At 49.3% G+C, this 12,293-nt stretch overlaps 2 long non-coding RNA genes across 2 annotated transcripts in view; one reads left to right on the plus strand and one right to left on the minus strand.

Moving 5' to 3' along the window:
• Positions 1 to 10,338, plus strand: part of LOC147463848 (uncharacterized) — an 88,758-nt gene extending 78,420 nt beyond the window's left edge. Inside the window, exon 2 of the long non-coding RNA XR_015185456.1 lies at positions 9,718 to 10,338. This is a non-coding gene — a long non-coding RNA (uncharacterized LOC147463848). The remainder of the gene's footprint in view (positions 1 to 9,717) is intronic.
• LOC147463847 (uncharacterized) overlaps positions 1 to 11,671 on the minus strand; it is a 96,246-nt gene extending 84,575 nt beyond the window's left edge. The window contains exons 1-3 of the long non-coding RNA XR_015185459.1: positions 11,449 to 11,671; positions 11,222 to 11,290; positions 7,966 to 11,133 (exon numbers count right to left, since the gene is read on the minus strand). This is a non-coding gene — a long non-coding RNA (uncharacterized LOC147463847). The remainder of the gene's footprint in view (positions 1 to 7,965; positions 11,134 to 11,221; positions 11,291 to 11,448) is intronic.
• Between the last annotated feature and the right edge of the window lie 622 nt (positions 11,672 to 12,293).

The following is a 12,293-nucleotide window of genomic DNA, read 5'->3' on the forward strand; positions in this document are numbered from 1 at the left end:
GTAGGTGATGAGCTTGAAGTATCACCCAGCATATGTATGTGGGTCTTTTCTTGAAATGTAGGTACTTGAATACATTGTATATAGGTATAGGCACATCACATGCTTCTGAGTAGCTGTATCATCTATAAGCAGCAACATTTTGTCAGGTTATCGGATCCGCTGATGATAAACCTGAAGCTCAGGAGTTCAGCTAATCTAAGCGTATGCAAAGGGCAATGAAGCGACTCAAGTAGTGCAGCCATGAGCTTGCATGGCGAATTCGCATGTAACAGGAGCAATGGCATAATGCATTCTCACAGCAAGGGCAATGTATATCCAGGCAATTGGCATCTATTGTGCCAGTTGCTCCTGATTGAGGTGGCTATGTCCTATCAAAAAATTGTTCAAGGTAATCCCAAGTTGCAAATCAAACTGTGTATGTCATCTCAAAGAACAAGGTGTTGTAAACTATTGTTAAAACCTGTTGAGGACAGTCAACACGGTCCACGTTGCCAAAGAAAGCTCCTCAAATACTCTGAATGATCTTCATCAAATCCTTTGGGATCAGAAGTAGGATTATCAGCAGTGCCTGCTTTAGTAGCTCACAGCATGTCTGTCCATGAGATGCACATTATCTAATGTATCATTCACAAAGTTTATCTCTGCAAGGGCATCTGAAGCTGAAGGATATCTCACATTTGACTGAGCACCCTCATTTTTATTTTTTTTCGAGAAAAAGATCCTTCTATTAGTTAATGAAACTGCCCATAGGGCTACAACCACCTCTTCAAGAGAGGGCTACAACAACCATGATGGGGAGACTCTCCCAATGAAAAAACAGCATATGTACAATGAGGCTAAATCAAGAGATGGGAGGAGGGAAATGCCACACAAGTGGTCGGTAGTGCCATCGGAATACACCCTGGACCATGGTGTAGAAAGGCCCTGGACGCCAGAGTTGAAGGAAAGCCTCTCTGCGCTCCCGCATGCGGTCGGAGCTGCCTTGTATACTCTCGAGCTGTCCTCTGAGAGTGTGGATCAGCTCTAGCCAAAGATCGCGAACAGTCTCTGCTGGTGGCATAGGGCGAGCCTAGAAGCAGGCCCGCCAAATGAACCAGAGTGTCAGGCCACTGATGAGCTCCCAACACTCCTCTCTCTCACTGCACCACTCCTGTGGAGTAAGCTCTATGGCAGGCTGGAGTGTAGGTCGCCCCCCCTGCATCACTATCATCCTGCTGGTGGAAGATAGCTCAAACTAAAGTGCCGGGCCCGTGAGGGTGGACCAAGCCGTTGCTCCCCAAGTGTACTGTCGAGTCGTGGAGAGAGCAGGCATTAGCCGAAGAACACGAAGCCACACCTGTTGTGCCAAAGGACAGTCCCAAAGACAGTGACGCTGACTCTCCACAAGATGGTCACAAGTTGCACATGCGGCCGAGAGACCACTATGCACTAGCCAGCTCCCAACTGCTGTAGCTTTGTGTGCGACCAACCACTGAAACAAGGTGACTCGCCTCGGCTGTCTGGAATCCCACAACCTCTCCCAGAAGGCTACCAAGAACTCAGTTGTGAGACCCTCCTCCTGCCAATGAGGTGTTGCAGCGGGGCGGGCCTCTCTCTGTGCTGCTAGTATGTGACGTCCCAGTCGAACAGTGTACTGAAAGAACGGGACACCTGGGTGGTCTACAGAAGAGAAAGGGTCCCTTCAAAGCCACTCTCCAGGATCCCACTGTACTCGTGCCAGGGGACAGCACTCCCAAGCCCACAGTCTCCAGTGTCCAATCTCAAGAGCTACTGGGTCAGGATCGATGAAACAAGTCCTCCTACAGATGCCCACCACTCAGATCCTCTGAAAACAACACTCTGCTACCTGCGGGGCCTCTACTGCAACTCGCTGTAAGCGTCCCTCACCCTGCAACTCGAAAAAAAGGGATGGAACAGTCTCTGAGCAGGCCCGGACTGAGATGAGAACCTCCAGTCGTGTGAAGGCTCCCATCCACCTGGGTGCTACTAGCCGAGAGGTGTGAGCCACTCAGCTGGAACTGCCTCTGAGATGTCCTGGCACATGCTCTGCACCCCTCTCATGCCCTGTAGCTAGAAACCCTGCAACTCCTCTGACAAGCCTGAAAACTCTAACCAGTCACCTGAAGAGCGCGCTGGACCCGCTGCCATGGGACCCTAGGAACCATGAGGCCGACTACCAACCAAGTGGCCTCTCTGAGTGCTAACCATGGGGTTCCAAACAAGGGGTTGTCGTAGGCGCTCCTCCATGCAAGTAGGCTGTCGCTGCTCCAGACCTCGCCGCAAGTGCTCCCAAGATCGAAGCAAACTCATAGCGAAGCGGTCCTCCACTCTCCTACTCAAACCAACTATGCGCATCTCCGTGAAGATCCATCTGGTCGAAGGTCGCCAGGGGCCTCCAGCCTGAGACACCCTAGCACGAAGCCACTGTAGCAAGAAATCCTTCCAGGGCTCCTCACCCGGAAGAAGTCCTCTGACTATGAACTTCCCAAGAAGGGCTCTGCTTTGCTATGCTGGGTCAATGATCCCAAGCTCTCCCTGTGAACAAGGAAGAGTGATGACCTGCCAAGCCACTTTGGCTCAGGCTATCTGAGTGTCACGTCCTGAACAAAGGTTCCTGATCAGCCTCTCTACCTGGCTGATACAAGAACTCGAGAAGATTCAACAAGAAGTGATGTACCACATAGTCGCCAACAACACCTGATTGGCCACTACTACTCTGCCAGCCAAAGAAAGTCGTGTTGAGCTCCAGTGTAACAACTTCCTCCTAATAGACAGGAGGAGGGGAGCAATCTGCTGCTCGGGAGACAAGTCCAAACCAACCTGACAGCCCAAGTACCGAACTGCAGTCCCTGGGGGAATCCACCTAAAACCCTCTCCTGGCATCCAATCGGGCACAGGAGCACTACCAACCGAGAAAGCCACCGTCTTTCTCTAGTTGATCAATGTGCCAGATGCACAACAGAAGGTCTCCAAAGCCTGCTCACACCTGTGAAGGTTGGCCTCCTGGCCATCTAAGTACAAGGCTGAGTCGTCAGCAAAGTCAGCGTCCAATAGCTCATCTCCACGAATAGGGAGTGCTAAGCCCCGTAGACCAACCTGCTGCGACACCAAAAACTTGCTCATCACCTCAGCATAGAATAGAAAGAGGAAGGGGGCAAGGGGACAGCCGTGTCTGACCGAACGTTGAGCATGAAGCGATCACCTAAACCTCCTGCCAAAAGTACCTGACTGTGTGCCTGTCTGTACAAAGCTGATACCCCTCTGACCCAAGCATCTGAGAAGCCCATCTTGCGTAGAGTGCCCTCTAGAAAGTCCCAGTCAACTCTGTCGTATGCCTTCTCAAAATCGAGAAGAAGAATCACCAGGTACTCACCACAGAGCCGCGCTAGGGCAAAAGCCTCCCAAAAAGTAAAGATGTTGTCAAGGATACTGCGCTCCTTGACAAAACCTATCTGAGTCCCATGTATAAGGCACTCTAGAAGTGGCTAGATCCTCAAACTTAGAGCCTTGGCAAGAATTTTGTAGGCTGAGTTGAGAATGGTGATGGGGGGCCACTGTCGAATCTCATCCAAGGAGCCACCCTCCTTGGGTATGAGGTAAATCAGACCCTCACTCATGCTGTCAGGCATCACTCCTGTGTGCAAGATGTAATGAAAAGCACTACAGAGATTTGGGCCTAGCAAGTCCCAGTACTGCAAGAAAAAAGTGGGAGTCAACCCATCCTCACCTGGATAGCTACCACGGGGAGGGCACTAAGAGCCGTGTGCAGCTCCTCAAGCTCAAGTGGCAGCTCAAGCCTCTGACGCATCTCCTCAGTCACAAGGCAAGGCATCTGTGTCCACACCTGCTCCCTACATGCATCCTGACGCTCTGACTGAGGCACACTCTGCAGACAGTAACTCACGGTAAAAGTCAGTAGCAACTGCACGCATATCCTCGGGCTCAGAAGCAACTGACCCGTCGGGCCTCCTCAATTGACTGCATGCCGAGGTCCCACTACCTCGAAGAAAGCACCAGTCACTCTGTCGCCCACCTGTGTCCACTGAGATGCCTGTCGATGGAAAGCAAACTCATGCCGCCGCTCCTCTGTGCTAACAAGCTCCTGGCGAGCTTGCTGTAGCTGCTCCTCCAACCAAGGACTGTCTGGATGCTGCTCCTGCATCCTCTGCAACGAAGCAATGCCCCGTCTGAGACGCTGCTCCTCCTCTCTCGCTGCAGCCTAGCGATCCAAAGACTCCTGGAGAAAGAAACGACTAATCTGAGCTAGTCCTGAAGCCACTCTGTCAGCAGGAGAATCCTGTCTGTCCAAGCTCTCTGCCCATAGAGCCTCTACTCGCTCTCTGAGTTGCAGAGTCCAACAAGACCCTCTCTGAGATGCGAAGCATCGTGTTCCCCCTCCCCTGCCTGTCTGCCACTGTGAGGATCACTGGTGCATGGTCCGAGAAGGAACTCCTTGCCAGAATGCCAATTGTCCCTCCCAAGTCACTGAAATGGTCACTAGTGTAGAAGCGATCTATCTGCGATAGATTCAATCCTCCCACTCTACGGTCCGAACGAGATAAGGCAAGGCTGTCTCGAGGTCTCACAAAACTAGAGTGCTGCCACACATCCGAGACCCTCAGTCATACAAAACCTCTTCCAAGCTGCCAGCTCAACTCCATGCACAGTAGCATGGCTACCACCAATCCTCTCAGAAGGATGCTCTAACATGTCAGAAGGCTGCTCTAACACGAGCTCGCACATTGGGCACATAGATGTTCAGGAAGCCCACAAGGCAACCCTGAACCTGCATAGTAATCCACTGAGCCCTGCCTGGCACAATAATCCCTCTGCCCACAATGGCTTGCTGCAAAGAATCTGCAATAGTCATACATACCCCACCCTGGATGGCTCGAGGTTCAAAAGCAGCTAACCAAAAAGTATCATATCGTCCACGCAAGAGCTGATCACAACGTCTAATGCGGCTCTCACACAGATGGTGCTCCTGAAGCATAAGGAGATCAATCTCTCCTCCCACAAGGCAGCGCTGAAGCTCCTGACACAGTCGGCTCCACTGACGCTGAAACTGGGGCCCATCAAGTCCCTGCACATTCCATGAGACGATCCTCATGGGGAGCGAGAGAGAACAGATGCTGTCGCGCAGCAGCTAAACGTACTATCTTCGAGGCTGGCTTGGATGGGGAGTAATCCGTATCCGAGCGTCCTCTAGATAAGCGTGACTGCAACGAGTGTCTGGGCCAAGCCCAAGTAGAGCGAGCCGTCCGTAAAGCAACCTCCTCTGTCCAGGAGTCCTCATGAATGTGTACATAGCATAGCAAGCATTGCGTATTGGCAAAGAAGTAGACCACAATGTGTCTACATCTTGCCGTATCTCGAGGGGTCACCGCAAACTTGGCCAGTGGCCACAAAGTCTGAAGCATGTCTGTAACTCCTAGTTCTCCCATGTGGTGAGAGAACTCTAGGACCTGTGTGTAACCACCCCAACATTGAGTCGAGAGTCCACTCAGTCTGGTCCCTGCTGCAAAGGGGAAAAGAGAAGCCAACCGCTGAGTCCAAGGCCTCTATCCCCCTAGCTGCAAGGAACAGAACATGGACCCTGGAGAAGGCTGCCTCATGGTCTGTTGATGGGTCGCCGAGAAAACGAGTAAAGTCGTAGTCGAAGAAGTCCCATCGACGCCGCAGGTCGATGCTCGTCACACCACGAGGGATAGCTGCAAAAGGAGATGTCTGTACCTGTAGAGGGGGTCGAAAGAAAGGTTGTCCCTCTCGCGAAGCGCTCGTGGCAAAGGCGCTGCCAAGAGATCTCCTAGCAGCGGGAGATGGCCCTGCCCCCTGGGTCGGCTGTGGAACTGGAGCGGGAGGGGGGAGAGTAGGAGCAAGGGTAAGAGGTGGAGAAGAGGGGTGGGGGGGGAGCGGCAGAGGTAGAGGGGCGGGAGCAGGAGGCGGGGGGAAGGATGATGAGGAGGGGGGGAACTCTGGGAGGAGGGAGCTGTCGAGGGTGAAGCTGAGGTGGGGGCTGGAGCAAGGACCTCATCATGCTCAAGAGGACCGAAACGGTTCCTCGTGGAAGCCCACTGTTGTTGGGCAGGTGCCTGAGGACCACTCTGAGTGTCAGGCTGTCGCTGTAGCCCCTGCCGTCGTCGACCACGGACCTGCTACCATCCCTCCTCCGCTGGAGCCCCAGGCTCGGAGGGAGGCTCTGCATGTGTGCGACATGTCTCTGTCTGTGGCTGCTAGCCAGGCCTTGTAGGCTGGGGCTGAGTCTGTGGTGTAGGTCGCGGCCTCCTCCGTGGAGAGGCCTTCGCAAGATGGCCCATTTGTCGACAAATGAAGGACTGGTTCGGGAGACCCGAATACTCCACGCTCTGTCTAAACCAACCCCCACTCACCCGAGGCAGAAGAATGACCTTCGGGAGCGTGTGAGTGTCCCTAACCAAAACGCGAACTGAGGGAATGCCGGCCACCTTCGCAGCTACTGAGGCTGCCGTGCGAGGTGTCTCCAAGGCAATCCCAATCGCTGAGCCTATCCTGGACAAAAGTGGTAAGTACTCCCTCCGCAAACCAGGAAAGCAAACAGAGATGAGGATGTCTGCCTCCTCTACCAGAACATCTAAAGCAGGGTCAAAACCATGTCTCCACTGTCGAAAGTGGGCTTGAGCTGCTCGGATGGTCAATGGACTCATGGCGATGACCTTGGACGCCATCTTAGAGGTCCCAAACTCGATCTGATAGTAGCCTCGTCCGAGTATCTCTACATCCAAGATCTTGCCCACCTCTGCAAGTAGGCGGACCTGGAGAAGTTCACACAACTCTCCTCTGCTGGGTCAGGTATCGAGAATCTTGCAGATGACAGAAGTCGCCTACAAGCGCTCTACCTCTGCGGCTAGGCTCGCTTGCTCTGTCGGTGAAAGAGCAAGTCGAATGGTGGGCTCAGCAGGGTCGGGCGAGGAGGCTTCGGTAGAGTCCCTCTGTGGCGGAGCTGGAGCCTCCATCTGTGTCTGCTGTTGTGTCGAAGAAGGCGGGAAGGACTCGAAGCTCCGAGCAAGCCGTGGGGACAGACTCCTACGAGCAAAAAAGGGGGGCCGGGGAGGGAGGCAATGCAAAACGGGAGAAAAGAGGCGGGCTAGCGGCGGCGGGGGAGAAGGGGGTGGGGGAGGGGGGGGGCTGAAAGCGGATAAGCTAGGGGTGGGCAGGGGTAGGCAGCGGCAGGGGCAGCGGGCAGGAGCAGCGCGCAGGGGGCGGGCTGAGGCAGCGAGGGCAGGGGGCAGTGAAGACGTGCGAGGGCGGGGGGGGGGCAGCAATGGCGAGCGGGTGGGCGCAACAGCAGCAGCGAGCAACCGAAATCCAATCCCCTGACTGAGCACCGTCATTAAGAGCATCTCAGAAGCAACTCTATCAGAGCTCCCTTCTTTGTCACTAGACGGGCATGAATGCTTCAAGCGCAGTCTCCGTCCCTTCAAGATGGATAGCACTCAGGCATCTGCTTGTCCGGATGAGATTTCTTGTCAAAAGGATTCACACTAGCACTCGCTATATGAGCAAGCTCCCTGTCCTTTTCTTGTGGCCAGATATTGATTTCTGCATACTAGAATGAGAGGAAGCTTCATCAGAAAAAGACAGACATGATGAGTCACGTAAGTTTTTCATTTGATCCGAGTTTCTGGAAGCTCAAACTGTATTGCTGAATCACCTAACTCTTGACTGATCTGAGCCTCTCAAAAAGCCTGAGATAATTCAGCTACAATGGTACCAAACGGTATGGCTGAGTGTAGCTTTGTCCCGAGTCTAACTAACCAGAATAGCATCAATTTCTCAAGACTGACTAAGTACCATCGCAGCTTCTGTTGATCCTGTGGGACCTTGTCTTGTCTCGTTCTCAGACTCTTCTTCATTGCCACTTGCTGGTTCCTTCTACTTTGAAAAATTCCCATCTATACGTAACACATTCACCACTTGGTTACTAACCTTTCTTGTTATCTGACATCCAAAGACTAGTAAAGCCAGTGCTTTCAACCCATTTGATGTTGGAGACACTGCTTCTTTGTTGGTCTTTTCCCTCCTGTGAGGTTGCAGGACTTGAGATGCACCTGGTGCTTTGGGCTAGGCCGGATATGCGGGTGCTGAGGGCTGGCGTATCGATGTTGAAAACTGTTGTCCCTTTGCCGATTTGCAAAATGTATGAAGTCCAAACTACCAGTCCAAACCACCTGTTGCATGCAGGCTGTGGAGCAACCCCCGCCACTATGAGGGGTGTGCCAGTTGTCAGACCTCTTGTTGGTATGACCTGTCTGCCTGCTGGCTGAACCAAGCACAATGATTCTTGGACACATAGCGCCAGCCATCTCGCACTGAAAAATCAATATCTTGCACAGAAGCATTGGTTGCCAGCCACCTGAAGAGCTGTTACTTTCTACAGATTTGCAATCCAGTGAAAGTTACGATTCACACTCTTGAAAGCAATAAGGTTGCCATGGATGTGTTGAAGGTCCTAGCATTTGTTGCCATGAGTATGGTGGATCAATACCAAGTGGAAGCCATTAATATTTCTAGTCAAGATCTAATTGACTCTTTGGGATTCTTCATTTCTGTTCTCCGAGTCGAGCGGAATGAGCATGTGCACTTCGTGGCAAATTTGATTGCATGGCCAAGGCAAAGGTTAAAAAGAAGGAGCATCGACAAAAGAAGCAACATCAACAACGTCAAGAGCAGTGGTGTCAAGATAAGAAGCGGCAACGAGTCCATGAAGCTGGTCATTCAACAATTGATACAAAGATACCTTTGGTTCAAAATCCTTCTTTTCTATACGAGGTGGACTTGACCAATGTAAATGAAGACATGAAGTGCTTTAACTTTATCAGAGAGAGAAGCGATTTAGAGAAAGAATGGAATCTTGTCAAAATGAACATTCAGTGATTCAGTGCAGTGTTGATCTGTGAATGTTAGAGAGCTATAGAGTAAGGTAAGATTGCTCTGATGGCAAGGAAAGGGGCACATTGAGGTGGTTTTTTGAACTTTACATACATAACACACTTTTTGAATCTCGAGCAGAGCTCTTGTAAAAACATCAGCATAATGTGCTTTTTCAATCTTGTATATACAGCAGAGCTCTTGTAAAAACCTATGAACTCGGCGCTAGTTTTCAAATCTGGCTGAAAGAAATAGAAATATATAGGCTTTGGTCCTTTTTTTCAAGTTTCTCTTTGTATATGTATGACATGTTCATGATCAGGGGACAACAATTGTTTTTGGTGTTGGCACAACTTTTGTTTGGTAGGCTGAGCAACTACATGCCCTTGCTGTTTCTGAGAAGTAATTGAATCTTTGTTAGCACTGCATGGGGCAGCCTGTCCTAAGCAGTTGCATTCCTTTTTTACTACTATGCTCCTAATGTGTCGAAGCTTTTCTCTCCTTTGCGTGCAAGGCTTGAGCCTTCAATCTCCAGGTATTCTCTCTCTCTCTCTCTCTCTCTCTCACACACACACACACACATTGTTTCTTACACTCCATGATAGGCAGTGCCCTTGTAGGTCTTATGCCATAGCACAGTCTTTGTTCAGTATGCATGGGATGATGGATTACTAAAGCTGCTTCTTAGGTGTCATTTTATTGCAGTGGGCTATCTTGTTTTTTTATTAATCCTTGCATTGAAGCTCATTCGTGTATCTAAAAAGAAACTTCTTGTTTACCAGCCACCTGAAGAGTTGTTTCTTTCTGCAGATTTGCAATACAGTGAAAGTTAAACCATTGGCACTCTTGAAAGCAAAAATGTTTCCAAGGATGTGTGGAAAGTCCTGGCATTTGCTGCCATGAGTATGGTGGAGGAAAAGCAAATTTTAACATCTATAGATACTGATCCAAGAAACTTCCTCTTTACCAGCCACCTGAAGAGTTGAAGAGATGTTGCAAGGTGTACCTTGGTTCTTCATACCCCTTTAGTTCTTTGGTTGAAGCATGTAAATCTCCTCCTCCAAGTCGCCATGAGAAAGATGTTGTGTCTCTCTTCGGAGAGAAACTTCTTTGGATGCATCTAAGCTTTTTTGAACAAGTGAGGACAAGAGGGTCACATCAGATGATACTGCAAAAACAGAGCTCCTCTAGCAATTAATATCTCTTCAAGATCAAAGACAGAGGTATCTTCATTGAGCTTCAAAGGAGAGGATAAATAGGCGCTAAAAGAGACGACCCATCTTCTTCTGTTGCTTTTGTTGTAGAGGCATATGGTCCTCGCATCTATCCTCACAAATTTCTAGGCTTAGATTGGGCTTTTACCTTGTAGCACCTTTCCTTAATGTATCTCTCTCTCTCTCTCTCTCTCTCTCTCTCTCTCTCTCAACCAAAATCAAAAACTAGCCCCAAGTTCATATGTTTTTACGAGAGCTCTAAAGTATAAGTTACAAGAGCTCTACTCGAGATTCAAAAAGTTTTGCTATGTATACAAAATTCAAAAAGCCACCTCAATGTGCCTCTTTCCTTGCCATCAAAGCAACTTTACCTTCTTCTATAGCTCTCCAACATTCACGGATCAACACTGCACTGAAGCACTGAATGTTCATTTTGACAAGCTTCCATTCGTGATCCAAATCGCTTATGTCTTGATAAAGTTCAAGCACTTCATGTCTTCATTTACATTGGTCAAGTCCACCATGTAAGGAAAACAAGGATTCTGAACCAAAGGTATCTTTGTATCAGCTGTTGAATGGCCAGCTTTACGGACTCGTTATCGCTTTTTATCTTGACACCAGTGCTCTTGACACCGTTGTTGCTTCTTCTGTCGATGCTCCTTCTTAACCTCCACCTTGAACCATGCAATCAAATTTTCAACAAAGTGCACATGCTCAGTCCGCTCGATCCGAGCACGAAAAAAAAGAATCCCAAAGAGTCAAATAAATCTTGATTGGAAATATTAATGGGTACTGGTCCATCATACTCATGGCAGCAAATGTCACGACTTTCAACACATCCCTAGCAACCTTTTTGCTTTTCAAACTTTAACATCTACAGATACTGATCCAAGAAACTTCCCGTTTACCAGACACCTGAAGAGCTGTTTCTTTCTGCAGATTTGCAATCTAGTCGAAGTTATACGATTGGCACTCTTGAAGCAAAAAGGTTGACAGGGATGTGTTGAAAGTCCTGCCATGAGTATGGTGGAGGAAAAGAAAACATTAACATCTGTAGATACTGAAACTTTGAAGAGCTGAAGAGCTATTGCAAGGTGTACCTTGGTTCTTCATACCCTTTGGTTGAAGCAGAGAAAGAATTGAGGAGGAGAGACTCACATCAGATGATACTGCAAAGACAGAACTCTTCAGCCATTGATGTCTCTTCATGATAAAAGACAGAGGTATCTTCATCGAGCTTCAAATACATAGACGCTAAAAGGGACGACCATCTTTTTTTGTTGCAGAGGCATATGGTGCTGTCCTCACAGATTCCAGGAGCTTTTACCTTGAAGACAAAAGACGGAGGTATCTTCATCGAGCTAGATACACAGACGCTAAAAGGGACGACCATCTTCTTTTGTTGCAGTGGCATACGGTGCTTGCACTTGTCCTCACAGATTCCAGGAGCTTTTCCCTCTATCTCTCTCTCTCTCATGTTGTGTGCCCCGTTGGTCTTTTAGAATAAACTGACGTTAAGATGGTGGCTACGTTCTTAACGTAGCCTCGCACCTTAAACCCTTTTGGTATGTACGACTTTCGGTGATCGACAAGCGACTCTAGCACAAAAGCAAAACATGGAATCATTACAATTCAGATAATTGCCTGTGAAATTCTTCATGAGAACCACCTTAGGATCTCGAGGCAATTTTTAAGAGTATAATCTGAGGCTCAAAATTGTAGTAGGTGAGCCAAAAATGATTCTGATATTGCGATCTCGAGTCACACCCTGCAAGTGCAATAACTAAAAGCTTTAATTGATAATCGAGATCAAGAGAGCCCATAACAATTTCAGCCAAGAGTTCATTTGCAGATTTGAGCTCGAGTGCAAGCTTAGAGCTTAAGCGACCTTTTATCACCAATCAATTCACTCGCAAAGGGACTCCATGTCACCTTCGCCCGCAACCACAATTGGGCGAGCCTAGGAAGGGGGCGTCAAATTGCACATAGTACCTCCATGGCAAAGAGAAACTGATGAGGCAGAAACTCCAAAAAACAACGATAGAAGGCCAAGCCATAGTTCAGAAGGCTCAAGTGTTTTACAAACAAGCGAGTTTGCAACATCCAAAGAGTACTAGGCTAGAGGAGCCAACAAGGGTACATCGAACTTGGGGAGCTTCAATCTCTCTCCTC

This window comes from Adiantum capillus-veneris, chromosome 2, assembly GCF_014529385.1.
Source record: "Adiantum capillus-veneris isolate H3 chromosome 2, ASM1452938v2, whole genome shotgun sequence".
NCBI lineage: Eukaryota > Viridiplantae > Streptophyta > Polypodiopsida > Polypodiales > Pteridaceae > Adiantum > Adiantum capillus-veneris.